Genomic DNA, 14058 nt, shown 5'->3' on the forward strand with positions numbered 1-14058 from the left:
CCAGTCTGTTTCTTTTGAGTGATGAACTGAGACCATTTACATGGATGATTATAACTGACACATACTAACTTATCCCATAGGGTTATTTTCCTGTTTTGGTTCCCTGCCTTACCCTCTGTTTAGCTGCTTGTCTTGCCTGGAGAATTCTTTCTTTTGGCACTTTTTGGGTTGTAGTCTTCTTTAGGTCTTTCAAAATATTGATCAGAGTATTTTGGAGAACTGGTTTGGTGGTAATAAATTTCTTCAGTTTTCTTTGCTGTGGAAGTATCTTCCTTCTCCATGGATTTTTAAAGATAGTTTTTCAGGGTACACCAATCTGGTTTGGAAGACATTTTCTTTCAGGATCTGAAAGATTTCCCTGCAAGTTCACCTTGACTTAAGGTTTTGTGTTGAGAAGTCTGCTGTGATTCTGCTAGGCTTTATTTACAGGTGATTTATTTCTTTTCTTTAACACTTTTAATATTCTATTCTTGTGCTGAATTTCTGGAATTGAGTTATTATATGTCTTAGTATAGATTTATTTTAGTCACAAATAATTGGAGTGCTACATGCCACACTTATCTCTATGTCTAATTCTTTTTCTATGCTTGATAAATTTTCTGCCTTTACTTCTGTGAACATATTTTGTATGTCATTTGTGTGAATTTCTGCTTTTGCATTGACTCCAGTCATGCTGCAATAAACATGATTACACATGCATAACTCTAAAATGGTATCTTTAACTCCTGCAGGAAAATACCTAGAAATTGAATAGCTGGGTGACAAGTAATTTCTAGCTTTTTTATTTTTTTTGAAGAATCTCTGTACCATTTTCCATACTGCTTTTACTAGGTTGTATTCTTACCAACAATGCAGAAAGGGTTCATTTTTCCTCCAACATTTGTTATTGTTGGACTTATTGATGATAATCATTCTTTGTGGAGTAAGATGGAATCTCAGTGCTTTTAAAAATTTTCATTTCTCTAATGGCCAGAGATTGTGATTTTTTTTCACATGTTTATTGGCCATTTGCACTTCTGAGAACATAATAGAATTTTCATGTCAGCTTTTTTCTCTGCTCTGCTCCACTTTCTTAGTATTATCCAAGATCTTATGAATTTTAAACATTACATTGTGAACATCAGACATGGTTGACAGAATCAGTTTATGTTGTAACAAGGAACTTCTTTGATTTCCCAATTTGAACATCTTTTAATTTATTCTCTGTGTATTTGTACTGTCACAAATTTAGTAGTTTAAAACTAGATTTGTAATTCAATTGATCTATAGTCAGAAATCTAGATTTCTTAAAATCAGCCCAGGTTTCTTATGAATTCCAATGATCTTTGCTTAGGATCTCACAAGACATAAACAAAGACCTCACAGATTTTCTGTGTTTCTCACTGGAAGTTATTGGGGTGTAGAAATGTAAAAGTAAAGATTTTTGTGGGAACCAGCTAGCTTCTGACCCATAGATAAGCAGCATTGAGATTGCCCAGAAAGAAGGCGCTGGGAATGTCTGGACATTATCTCCTGTCCTTGGGAGAAAGAACATCTTGTGTTGACACAGAGCACTTTCCCCTCCCCTGTAGTCACGCTTACAACTCCCTCCTTTGTGGTTCTTCGGGTTAAAAAGCCAGAGCTAACCTGGCTCGGGGCTCTCTGTTCCTGCGAGGTCAGTGAGCCCCATGCATGCTTGGTGAATAAAAATCCCCTTGCTTTTTGCATGAGAGAACGTCTCTTGGAGTCTTTCTTCACGCGGCGAGTGTCACAACCCTTACAGGGGAAGAATTAGCTTGTAGCACCATTGAACAAGTTGGTGTGAAATTCAATTTGATGTGAAAGCAAGACTGAAGTTGCTGGTTCCTAGCTCTACACTAGGCATAGTTTCCATTTAATAAAATTGTTTTCATTCCTGCCTCTTGGTCTTCTTCCTCCATTTTAAAATTTAGGAATGGTGGTTGAGTTTTCAGTGTTTAAATATTTGACTTCTCCTTTGCTTTACCTTTTCCTGAATCTTTCTCATACCAGCTTTTAAGATTCAAGTGATTAAACTGGGATCAGCCAGAAACACAAAGTAATTTCATACTTTTAGTCTCACAAAATTTGCAAGTGTTCTTTTCAACCATCCTTAGGTTAATATGTGAAGAACCAGGGGAATGGAATCTTAGAGGAACATATTTAAGAATTATGTCATGTGTAGTACTTCCACTAGTATGCAATTTTGTTCTTAAATGAGAAAAACCTCAAATTTTAATGATGTAAACAAACTATAGATTTATTTGATCTTCAGTAAAAGCAAATGCATGTGGCAGTCTGAAACTATTATGATGTCCAAAGGTAGCAAACAAGAACTTGTACTCTTATTTGATCATCTATACATCACATAACATTTATTTACAGAATCACTTCAGGACTCAGGAGGATTTTTGATGCTTCTTCCACCATGCCAGCTTGCTAGAAATTAAGTGTGTCAAACATGGGAAGACGAAAATTTCGTAGTCTTCTCCATGCCTGTATCCAGCATGAAAGTCCATCTCACAACTATTAGCTTGAACATAGTCATCTACTCACATGTTTGCTCTTAAGTATATGGCAGAAAATATAATCATTAATTAGAGTCAATGTCATTTCTTATATTAAAAAAGCATCCATTTAAAGGTTAGATTGGTGAATGTCATGTTTTCTACCAATATTCCAATGAAAGTTCTTACCTTCTCTAAATTGATTTCAAGATGGTTAAAAAACAAAAGCAATAAAGAAAGTTTTCCATACTGAAATACAGACCTTTATTAGCATGTTTCATAAAAATATTTTGAACTTCTATTCATGGAGATGTTTTCTTGACTGTCAGTCTATCAGTGTTGATTTTTAGAGTTAATAATTTCCCAAGTTCTGCATACACCCAAGCATTAATGATACAAAATGAGAAACTAGGATGTAGAAAAGTTGCAGAAGATAAAAATCTCATAACCAACTCAAGTTTCTCTACCACAAATAGCAATTTGAAATTACTTGTCAATTTTTGATGATGAGTGAAATCCCATTGGAAATAAATCAAGTACTTTACTTCTGCTTTGTTCTCATCTGAACTTTTTCTTTTCCACTTATGGGAACAGTGCCAAAATGTCTCAAAGTCCTGATAATTGCAAAGACTTTCTGAAAAAAAAAAAATCAGCAACTGAAAATGCATAATTGTTCTCTCCAGTAACATAGCATTCTCATCAGTGAGGTCACGATCTGACTCACCAAAGCTCTAATTCTCACTGTTTGTATCATTTATAATCACTTCTCAAAAGAAAAGCAAAACAAAACAAAAACAGTGAGATTTAAGAGACATTTTAAAAGTAACATTTTTCCATACATTCTAGATTGTCTTTGGTCTAGTAATGCTTTTCAGTGGAGCATTAAGAGGCATAGAAAACAAGTTCAACTAATGATTGCGACTCAGAAGAAATACACATGAAGGCAATATGGCAAACAGGACCAAACTTTTTGATGAAGTCCTGTTTTTACATGGGGTAGAAAATAACATGATATAACTTCCTTCCGATAAAGACAAGAGTCTGTATGTGGCAACCGTGGTTTCCAAAGTCTCACAACGACAGGATATCCCATCCCTGAGTGACACCTCATTAAGAAGTCCATGTGGATATATAATTTATGACGAGAGAAATTAGGAATTATCCAAAGTTTAGTAAATGAGAAGGATCAGCCAATGTTGGAGAATGCAGAAGGCTCTTTTGGGAGCATTTACAATCAGGAGAACGTAGACATACATCGAGAAGCCGAGAGAGATGAGGAACCCATGAGAAAGCTCTGAAGTGGATTTTGAAATCCGTATGAACTTTCACTACATTATCAATGCATGTATGCCTTGAATTTTATCTTTGATCTTAAAGGAAATATTGAGAGATACCATGTATTTGTTTCAAAACACCTCCGCCAGAACAATTCATAATCATTTTTAAAACAGGATTTCTTCCTTTGAATTTGGGCTGACTTATTGTAATAACTACAATCTCTCATCTGTTCTTGATTTTACTTAATATATTAAGGAAAGCTGAATGAAGAAGTATGTGTAAAAGAAATATATATTCAACCTTTGAAATTTTTCTTGTGTAAAGAATTGACATCCAATGATAATCCTGATAATCTCTAACAATGTTAGAGAGTGTAAAGTCTCTATTTTGGGCATCAGAGGGGCTGACTCAGTCTGCCTGACTGCTAAAGATGACCAACCCTGAGAAGCATTTTAAGTTCGGCATCTACACGCAGTCTTTTCAGTTTCTGGTACAACAACCGAGTTCAGCACCTGAGAACAGCGGACAGAAGTACTGCAAACGTGTATTAATAAACCGGAAGGGAGCCGAGAGATGGGTGGAGGTGGGAGGGAGGGGAGGGAAAAGGACAGAAAAAGGCATGAAGATGTGTAAGGACATGTACCAATTCCACACAAGGAATGCAAGCATTATGGGCTATACACATGTACTAATAAACTGAAAAAAGAATATTGCCAGACACAGTGGCACGTTTATAATCCAGGAGCTTGAAAGGCTGAGACAGGAGAGAGAGGAAGGATGACAAGTTTGAGGCTAGTTTGAACTATTTAGAAAGATGGTATACTGCAATAAAAAAACGTGGATAGAGATGTAGCTCAGTATACAGGTCCCAGTTAATGCTTTATGAGAGAAATTCATATTTCTAAAGGATGTCTTCAATCATAAGGCCATTTTCTCTCATGCCGGGAAGGGAAAGATGATGAAATCAGTGAACTTGTATCAGTGAAGAAGGCACTGGCCTAGATAGGAGCAGAATACTTCGCTCTTGTTGACACACTTCTTTGCTCACCTTTGCACAACCACCTTTTTGCACATCCTTCTTTCTAGTTTTTCAGCAAAGGATGACATTTAATTCTCACCGCACAGACACCTCTTTGAGATTTTCTTACCTTCCTGAGGTGTTCCTTTGCTATACAAAGACATAACTGTGTTTGTGTGATATTTACCTCTCATTTGTATTAGAGATGAATTCTGAGTAATAATGGTGAAGAGTAGAAAGGAAGTATTTGTCCTACCCCACAATATTTTATACCATGCTCCAAAGTGTCATATGCCTCTGAAACGCACCTAAATTCCTTCTGTCATAAACTTCTATTATTTGGTGAAAATATGCTTCCCTTCAACTGTGTTCTTTTTTGGTTATCTATGCTGCACTCTGCTCTGATAGCCTTCTGTTTATTAATCCTCTAATAAATTTCTCAACTGCTCTTAATTATATTTATTTCATTTTGTATTTCTAAAAGAAATACTTTGATTATTTATGTAAATGTTTCATTTACAATGAAATGAATACATGCACTTTCTTTTGATTTTTTGATTATATAGGCCAAAACTATTTTAAAACCTTTATTCATACAAATATATGAATTATTAATGTTCTTTTGTTTATTTTTAGTTAACTATTGCTCCTAGAGTTTGTCTTTGTATATCCCTGAAGATTAGAATATACAACTTGACAGTGCAGATAAAAATGTTCTAAGGTTACAAATGCCATTACTTACCTCTGAAGATTTTTCACCCATTCCTTTATTAATCAACTGAGTAACTGGAGTGGTTTCTAATTAGCTTACCTTAATCTAGAACTTCTGTGAAAAGGGACCATGCTAGATCGTGGTAAGAATCCACCTACATTTTCTCCCATCAGCATTTTCATCTGAAAAAGCTAGTATATTTTGAGACTCCTCCCGCCAGCATGAGTCTAACTATAATATTTTCTTCCCCCGAAAGAAAAATCTATTGTGTTTCTCAGATATTTCTGGCAAGTCATTGTTTCCTGATCAGGTCAGTCTTACTGCTGAACTGAAGTTTTCAGTGAAAACTGATAATACATAGTGTTGTTCTTTTAATTTCTTTTGAATACTGTAGAATTTAACTAAACAAGAAAGTTACTCATATGAATTAATTACAAGTGTCATAGAGTTCTGGTTTTTCCTAATACTATATTTAAGATAAAGTGTACAGGCATAATTTGACATAAGGTGCTATGCACTAATAGACACTCATTATACTATAACTAGAACTTCATAATGAAAATTTTAGCACCCTGACAAAGCAGATTAAAGCGGACATATAAAATGCAAATATTTGTTACATTATGCATCATAAATATTATGTAAATAGTCAGACTTCCAAAAGTGATGTCCGGATTCAACATGATCCCAGTCGTGTTCAATCAGATCATGTTTATACTCTTCTCTATTATTATTGGAATGCATCAGACTAGCTCATACTAAACTGCTGTAGCAAAAAACAGATGAGAGATTTAAAAAGCTTTAGAATTTTAGCAAATTAGATATGTCTTTATATTTTGAGTTACATAAAATGAGAGAATAAATACAAACATGTATCCTAGCTGGATGCAGTGGCGCGCTCCCGTAGTGCCAGCTGCTCAGCTGGGCGAGGTGGAAAATGGCTTGGACCGGGAGCTTGAGGGCGCTGTGAGGGTCTTAGTCACTTTCTTTGTTTCTGGGGCAGAATCCTGGACGCCTGCAATGGAAAGGACATAGGCTTATTTGGGCTCGTGTTGTAGAAGGCTCGGTCCTTGCATGCCTGGCTCCGTGGTTGAAGGCCGGCACGGAATGAAGCTGTCCACGTTTTGGCGGCCAGGGAGCAGAGAGAAGTGAGAAACGGGGCGGGGAGAGACGCCCAGGTCACGGCCCAGGGAGTCCCCTTTCCTGGACACCTGTGAAGAGCAAGTGAGACGCCGCGTGCCCACGGCCCGGGTTTCTTCTAACGGTCCCACTCATGAGTGCCTCAGGACGTAAATGGCAACATGGGCAACGTAGCGAGAACTGTCCAAAAAAAGCACACAGAAATAACTGCAAAGACAAATTCATTGAATACGTATTTTGAACACCTGACCTCTCAGTTTTAGTGTTTGAAGTCCTTCAGTTATAAAATTGTGAGTCTTACACATGGTTGTCTCCTGGAATTTGTTTAACTTTTCATAACTACACAAGACAAAACTTTTTTGTCTTAAACCATCAATCACCTTTGAAAAAATATGTTATCTTTAAGTCTCTCTTCTTAGTCTGTCTTTTAGACAAGAATAAGTACTTTTTCTTGCTCCTTCATATGCACAGCTGTCATTATCATGATTAACTTTTTCCCTTTTCATTCGATTTTCACATTTAGAAACGTGGGAATAAAAGTAAAATTAAATTTTAGCTGACTCAGCATGAACATCAATTGGCACAAAAGTTACTCATATGAATTAATTACAAGTATCATAGAGTTCTGGTTTTTCCTAATACTATATTTAAGATAAAGTGTACAGGCATAATTTGACATAAGGTGCTATGCACTAATAGACACTCATTACACTATAACTAAAATAGTCCTTTAAAAATAATCCACTTGAAACATTTCTTACAATCAGTTATATCTATATATCTGACCAAAAAGGAGAAGGAAAAATGATAATATTGTTCCAAGTTACCACTAACAGCTTAACAATATATTTGTATGAACATTAATACATACACCACCAAGTAATTAAAAAGCTTCCACATTTAAATGTAAATTCTTGGAAGCCTCTCATATTAAACCATTATTGAGTATTTACAAAATGTTCCTAATTTATAAAGTTAAATTTCATGAAAGATAAAAGTTTGAAAAACACCATTATGTTAACTTAAGAAACCCGATAAAATATACATTTAAAGATTTAAGAAAATAGGATAAAGGCAAAAATATATTAAGAAAAAATACATATTCATTTTCCTCTTACAACTAATTGTATTAGTTTTCACTATGTTTAAGACTCTGTTACCTTCCAATATATAATAAAAGGGAAAACAGAAACAAATTTGGATAATTACGCTTGCTGAAAATTTTAAAGTTGATTTTTGGGCTATGCATTTATTATTTTTTAAAATTATTTAAAACTGTAAATTTTTTTTTACTAAAAAATAATAGGTTCACTGCAAATTGAAAGCATTATTATGGATAATAGGCTGTGTATTTTTATCTTCAAAGATATCAACAAAAACATTCTCTTACAAAGAAGCAAATGATAGTAGCATAAAACTTTATTTTTACTGAACTAAGAAAAAGTAGTATAAATGAAACAAATTAACACATATAGTTTAAAATTTTTTAGAAATGATCTCACTCTATAGTCTAGGTCGGCCTTGAACTACGTACTCTAGACTTGGCCTGGAATTCACAGGTAGCCTCCTTCCTCAGCCTCCAGAGTGCCGGGATTGCAGGCATGCCCCAGCACACTCGGTCTCTAAAATATTTTCGTAATAGAATAGGTAATTTAAGGAACCGTCTTCACTCTCCTCACTTCCTGTTTATCTGTCTTCCATTTTGCTCCTTATTTGCATATGTGTTGACATTAGATCTTTGCTAAAGTTCTTGTCAAACTTAACTGTGAAGCCATCAGAGCCTGCACTTTTCTTAGTTGGTAATGCTTTTCTTAGTGTTTAATTTCATTGCCTATTATCGAGTTTTCAAGATTTTTAAAGTCTTTCTTGTCTCAGTTTTGATATTTCATATGCATGGAGGAATCTCTCCGTTGTTTGAATTACCCAATTTTTGGCATGTATGTATTGTGAAGCAGTTGCTAATAATTATCTGGATTTGGCTTTTCTGTGATTTCATTTCTAATTGCATTGTTCTGCATCTTTCTTTGTTTTGGAATGGATTAGCTAAATGTTTTATTATTTTGTTTATTTTATAATGAAGCAGTTCTTTTATTCATTGATTCACTTTAATTTTTTAAAGCCTCATTTAGTCTCCATTCCATTCATTTCTTTTCTGATCCTTAAAATTTTCTTCAGTTCAAACTCTAGATTGCAATTATTCTTTTTTTTTGACCTTGAGATCCATCAGTAGGGTATTCATTTGGGCCTCTCTTTTTTTCTATGGGAAACTATGAACTTCCCTTCCAGGTGTGCTTTCATTCTGTCCCATCAGTTCTGGCATGTTATACCAACAATATCATTTAAGTCTAGGTACTGTCTTATTTCTTTCTTCATGTCCTCTATGACATATTGATTATTGAAGAGAGTGTTCAACTTTTATACATGTGCATATTTACCATAGTATCATTTGCAATGGTGGTTTGAAATTTAGAACTTTTGCATCTACTTAGGCATGCTTTATTTGCTCGTACATGGTCTATTTTGGAGAACGTACCACGTGCTGCTGAGAAGTGTATGTATTCTGTGGCTGCTGGGTGGAACACTTTCCTCATCTCTTGAGTCCATTTGTTCAAAAGTTTGATTCCACTCTGATATTTCCTTGTTGATTTTTTATTTAGCTAATCTGTGGCAACGGAATATTGAGGCTCTACACTATAACCATATTTATGTTACTTCTGTTTATCAGATCATTCACTTCTATTAGTATTTTTTGAGGTTTGGTGTATATGTGCTTGTAATAATTTCCATTTGAATAGATATATTAACCAATATAAAATGTCCTTCTTTGTCTCTTTTGATCAACTTTATATTGAAGTTTTCTTTGTCTAAAAATAGGCTTACTACTCTTCCTTGTTTTCAGAGATCCCATTGCATAGAATATATTGCTTTGCATTTTTGGGGTTTTAGTCCATGGTTTTCTTTTTGTGAGAAATGTATTTCTTGTGTACAGTACACCTTTGGATTTTCTTTCTTAATCCATTCTGCTAATTTGCAACTTTTGCTTGGTGACTTGAGCCCATTTATATTGATACTATGATGGAAGGTGTTGATTTATGCCTGCCATTGCATTGTTTTCCTGTTGTTTTGCTTTCTCTCCCTTTCCAGTTAATTGCTAGCCCTACTTGTTACATTCACTGTACCAGATTTTTGACACTCAGCTTCATTTTCTGATTCTAGAATACTCTTGAGAATCTTTCTGGAGTCTTGGTTTGATGGACATAAATTTCTTTTGGTTTTCTTTATCGTGGAAATATCTTATTTCTACATCAAATTTGAAAGATAACATGCAGGATACAGCAGTCTGGGTTGGAAGGTGTTTTCTTTTAGAGCTTGACGCGCTGCATTCCGAGCTCTGCTTGCCTTTACGGTTTGTGGTGCAAAGTCTGTTGAATTTCTGAGGGCTTTTCCTTTTCAGGTGACGCATTGCTGTTCTCTAGCAGCCTTCAAGATTCTGTTCTGTGCTGCACTTTTGGTACTCTAATTATTATTTTGTGAGGAGCATGTTTTGTGAACGTGGATCTTTGCTTTCTAAATGACTCATTTTCCTACTTTTTAAGTTCTTTTTGTACATCTGGAAATTTTGTGCTTTTACTTTTCTAAAGAAGTTTTTATACTTTGAGCATTGTCTTCTATTTTTCATTAATATCAATTATGCTTTTATTATTTGTTTTTCAGTCATATGCCCTCGACCCATTTTTCATGTTCTGTCTTTGTTTTTAAGGTATATGTCATTAACTGATGATTGACCAGAGCCCTGTCATCTACAGCTAAAACTGTATTCACGCTGGTCATCTCTGCTACTCATGTTGAGAATGATTGAAAATGATAATCAATTTTATTGATCATGTCAGAAAGATGGTATTTTTTAGTATCTGGAGATGGATATTTTCTGGATAACTAGACTGAAGCACGCCACACTAGATTTTAAATATAAACAAATATCACTTAGCTGCAAAAAATTATTTGTCATGAATTAACATTATCCTAGCTATGGTAATAAACACTTTGGTTTTAAAACATTGTATTGAGAGGAAGCGAGTGAGAAAGGGAAAGACAAAGGGAAGTAGAGAGGGTCACTGGACTTACACACAGCTGTTTGACTTATTCATCACCATGCCTGAACTAATGAATAACAGTTACTTGTGTATAAAATTTGTCCTCAAGTGTACCTTGAAAGGATTTGAATTTTCAAAACTTAATAATATGAGAAATTATCTTTTACAATAATCTAGAGCAAATGTCTCAAAATTATTTAAAGCAAAAATTCTTTTTTTGTTGTTGTTGTTGTTTTGGTACCAGGAATCAAACTCACAACCTCAGACTTGCCAGGCAAGCACTTATGCCGCTGAGCTGCATCCCCGGACCGTAAAGCAAAACTTCTTTGATACTTCTAAATGGGCCACACCTCACCTCATACTCCTCAAAAGAAAATTATGCTTGGAATTTTTTGTTGCAACTATTTTGATTATTGCTTTTTTTCTTTATTGTTAAGACAGTAGACTGGGCCTATGTTTTAGCAATATAAATTAATACACTAGAAAGAAAAATGGCCTTGAGTCACTTAAAGATTAATAGTGTAGAACACTAGAATGTAAATAACAGTAATGTACATAATTTAAAAAGAAAGAATATTGTATAATGGAGTTTGTTAATGTGGAATCTCATACAAAGTATGTACTATGCATATTTTTCAATTTCTTCTTTTGAAAAATGAATTTCATTATGGTATACCTCTGAAACTTACTAGAAGAAAAAAATAAACAAGTACATAATATGCATAAATAATCTCTATTTATATACTGTAGTATCTACTTATATAACAGCAGATAGTGTCTGTATAGCAGATAACATAATTATTATGATATTGTTAATAGTTATATTATTTGGTATGCATCAACATCAATTCAGTAATGATTTGGACAATGAATTGGAACGAGTAAATTTGAAGTCAAAGAGAAGAATTAGAGTTTATTGAAATAATCCAGAAAATATAAGGAACTTGGGAAGCAAAAGTAGATGTAATGCTATTTTATCTCTAGATTTTATTCAGGATGTTATTTCTAAGTTGGACATAAATCAGTCATATGAAGACAGAAATAATACAGCAAAAAACAAAACTATCTTTTAAGAGCTGAAAAATTAAAGTGTGTTTTTCCTTTCTAAATTAAATTATTCTTTGCCACATTTTTTGTTTGTTCGTTTGTTTTTGTTTTTGTTTTTTTTTTCTGGTACCGGGAATCAAACTCACAACCTTGCATTTACCAGGTAGGCGCTGTGCTGCTGAGCTAAATCCTCAGACCCTCTCTGCAACATCTTATACATTGAGTTTAAAATACTACTAGGTCAGCAGAGAAATTAGGAATAGCGTGTAATAACAGTGACAGTAAAATACTTACAGGAGTAACAATCTATATTTTTCTGTACAACATAAATCATATTGTGTTCTAAAAACGGGAACACAAAAGTATTTAATGCTATAAATGTGATAAATTTGAGGACAGGAAATATGAGGCAAGGCGCTGGCACACTACTAGAAAATAGTTTTTATAATGAAGACTCGCCACGCTACTCAACACCTGTACTTTTGCTTAAGGGAAAGGAGATAAATATTTAAAATGTCACATAAAACTTATTAACTGAGATAGAATTTTCTCCTCAGGTCCAGCTAAAAATGTATAATCCTTAGAAAAGCTACCAGTATATATTTAAAAAGCCCACCACCGCTAGGGTGCACCTAGAATTACTGGTCCTACCGCTTCCTAGTCCAAGATACAATGCTGTCTCTATGTGGAGAGTTCAAATTATTCTTTCTTTATAGGCCACGGACCCTGGGAAGGGAGCACACAAGTGCCATCGAGTTCACACTTCTCACGGTGTATGGAGGTATTGTTTCTGTCATTCTTTTAACTCAGAACAGTAAAATAGCAATATCATTATTAATGACAATAGATGTGAATTAAAGGAATAGAAAGTAATGACATATCATTATAAAATAATCCCACTTTATTCTTATTTCAAGCAGTTTTTTTTTCTGTGAAATGTCATTTCATGTATTGGTGCCCTTGTTTTTTATTTTATTTTGAAAATCTATGTCAATATGTTGGCTACACATCGACCAAATTATAACAAATGGCCCTATAAACTTTAAATTATAATAATAAAACAAACCAAGACAAGACAAGGCAACCCTGTCATGGTCTACCTGGTTTGTATGAGCACTCTCTGAAAATATTGAGTTTTAAAATTTTTAAGCAAAATATTTCTTCTGAGATTTAATGTGGTATACTATGATACAATATGTTTATATAGCAGTAGCTATTAATTTTATTCTACAACATTTAAAAAAGTCTCTGACTCTATCATTCTTTAAAGTTTCACCTCACTTCCTTTTCTTCTGCAGCCATCTTCCTTTTAGCAATATTTCACTATGAACACAAAATAATAAAATTAGTGCCATTTAAAATCATATGCTTACATTTTGTTTGTCTTTCTTAAAAGTGATTTATCTTATTTTTGTTGAATGTTGAAGAATATTTTTTCAAATGTTTAGTTTATCTATCAAGATCTACTGACAACATTTCTAATATTAAGATACACAAGAAAAGCTCTTAATTGTATTTTACTTTTTTTAGAAGACATCTCATGCATCCAGCACTTTACCATTTTCTGAATCATTTGATTGTTATCTGGACATGTCACATTATTCTAGTGATGGAATACCTTACACCGACTGGAAAAAAATGACATGTGGTTTTTTCTTCACAGTTAGTAAATCAAATTGCAAAGGAAAAAATACCTAATATACTTTCAGAAATACAGCAGCATTACCCCACAAGTATCTTAATATCAATTGCTGCTGCTGAGAAGTCTGATGTCAGTCTTATTTAAAATCCATTGAATGCTTTCCTCCATCTCCAAAAGCTCTTAGTATCTATTAATTGGCTGTGACATTCTCTGGCATGTCAGTTGCAGTATATAATAATTACATGATTAACTTGATATCAGTGTTAGCTTGATATCCGTGTATTTTTATTTTTAAATTTCAGTGAGCACTAGGTAAACTTTTCTAGGCATTAAAGTGAAATTATATTTTATTTTCAGAAATTTTAATTCTTCAAATAATCAATGATTCATATCCTCTGTCATTCTTTTTCACCTTAACATATTTTTTTGTTAATATTGGATTCAATGGGTTTATTTAAATTAATTTTATCTTGTTTTAAGAATTGTATTACATTACTTGTCAAAATTTCTAACAAGAATTTACTTACTCTAGGGGCTGGGGATTTAGCTCAGCGGCAAAGCGCCTGCCTGGCAAGCGCAAGGTCGTGAGTTCAGTTCCCGGTACCGGAGAAAAACCAAAAAAA

This window comes from Chinchilla lanigera, unplaced genomic scaffold (genome assembly GCF_000276665.1).
Source record: "Chinchilla lanigera isolate Chin_1 unplaced genomic scaffold, ChiLan1.0 scaffold00047, whole genome shotgun sequence".
In the NCBI taxonomy this organism is placed as follows: domain Eukaryota; kingdom Metazoa; phylum Chordata; class Mammalia; order Rodentia; family Chinchillidae; genus Chinchilla; species Chinchilla lanigera.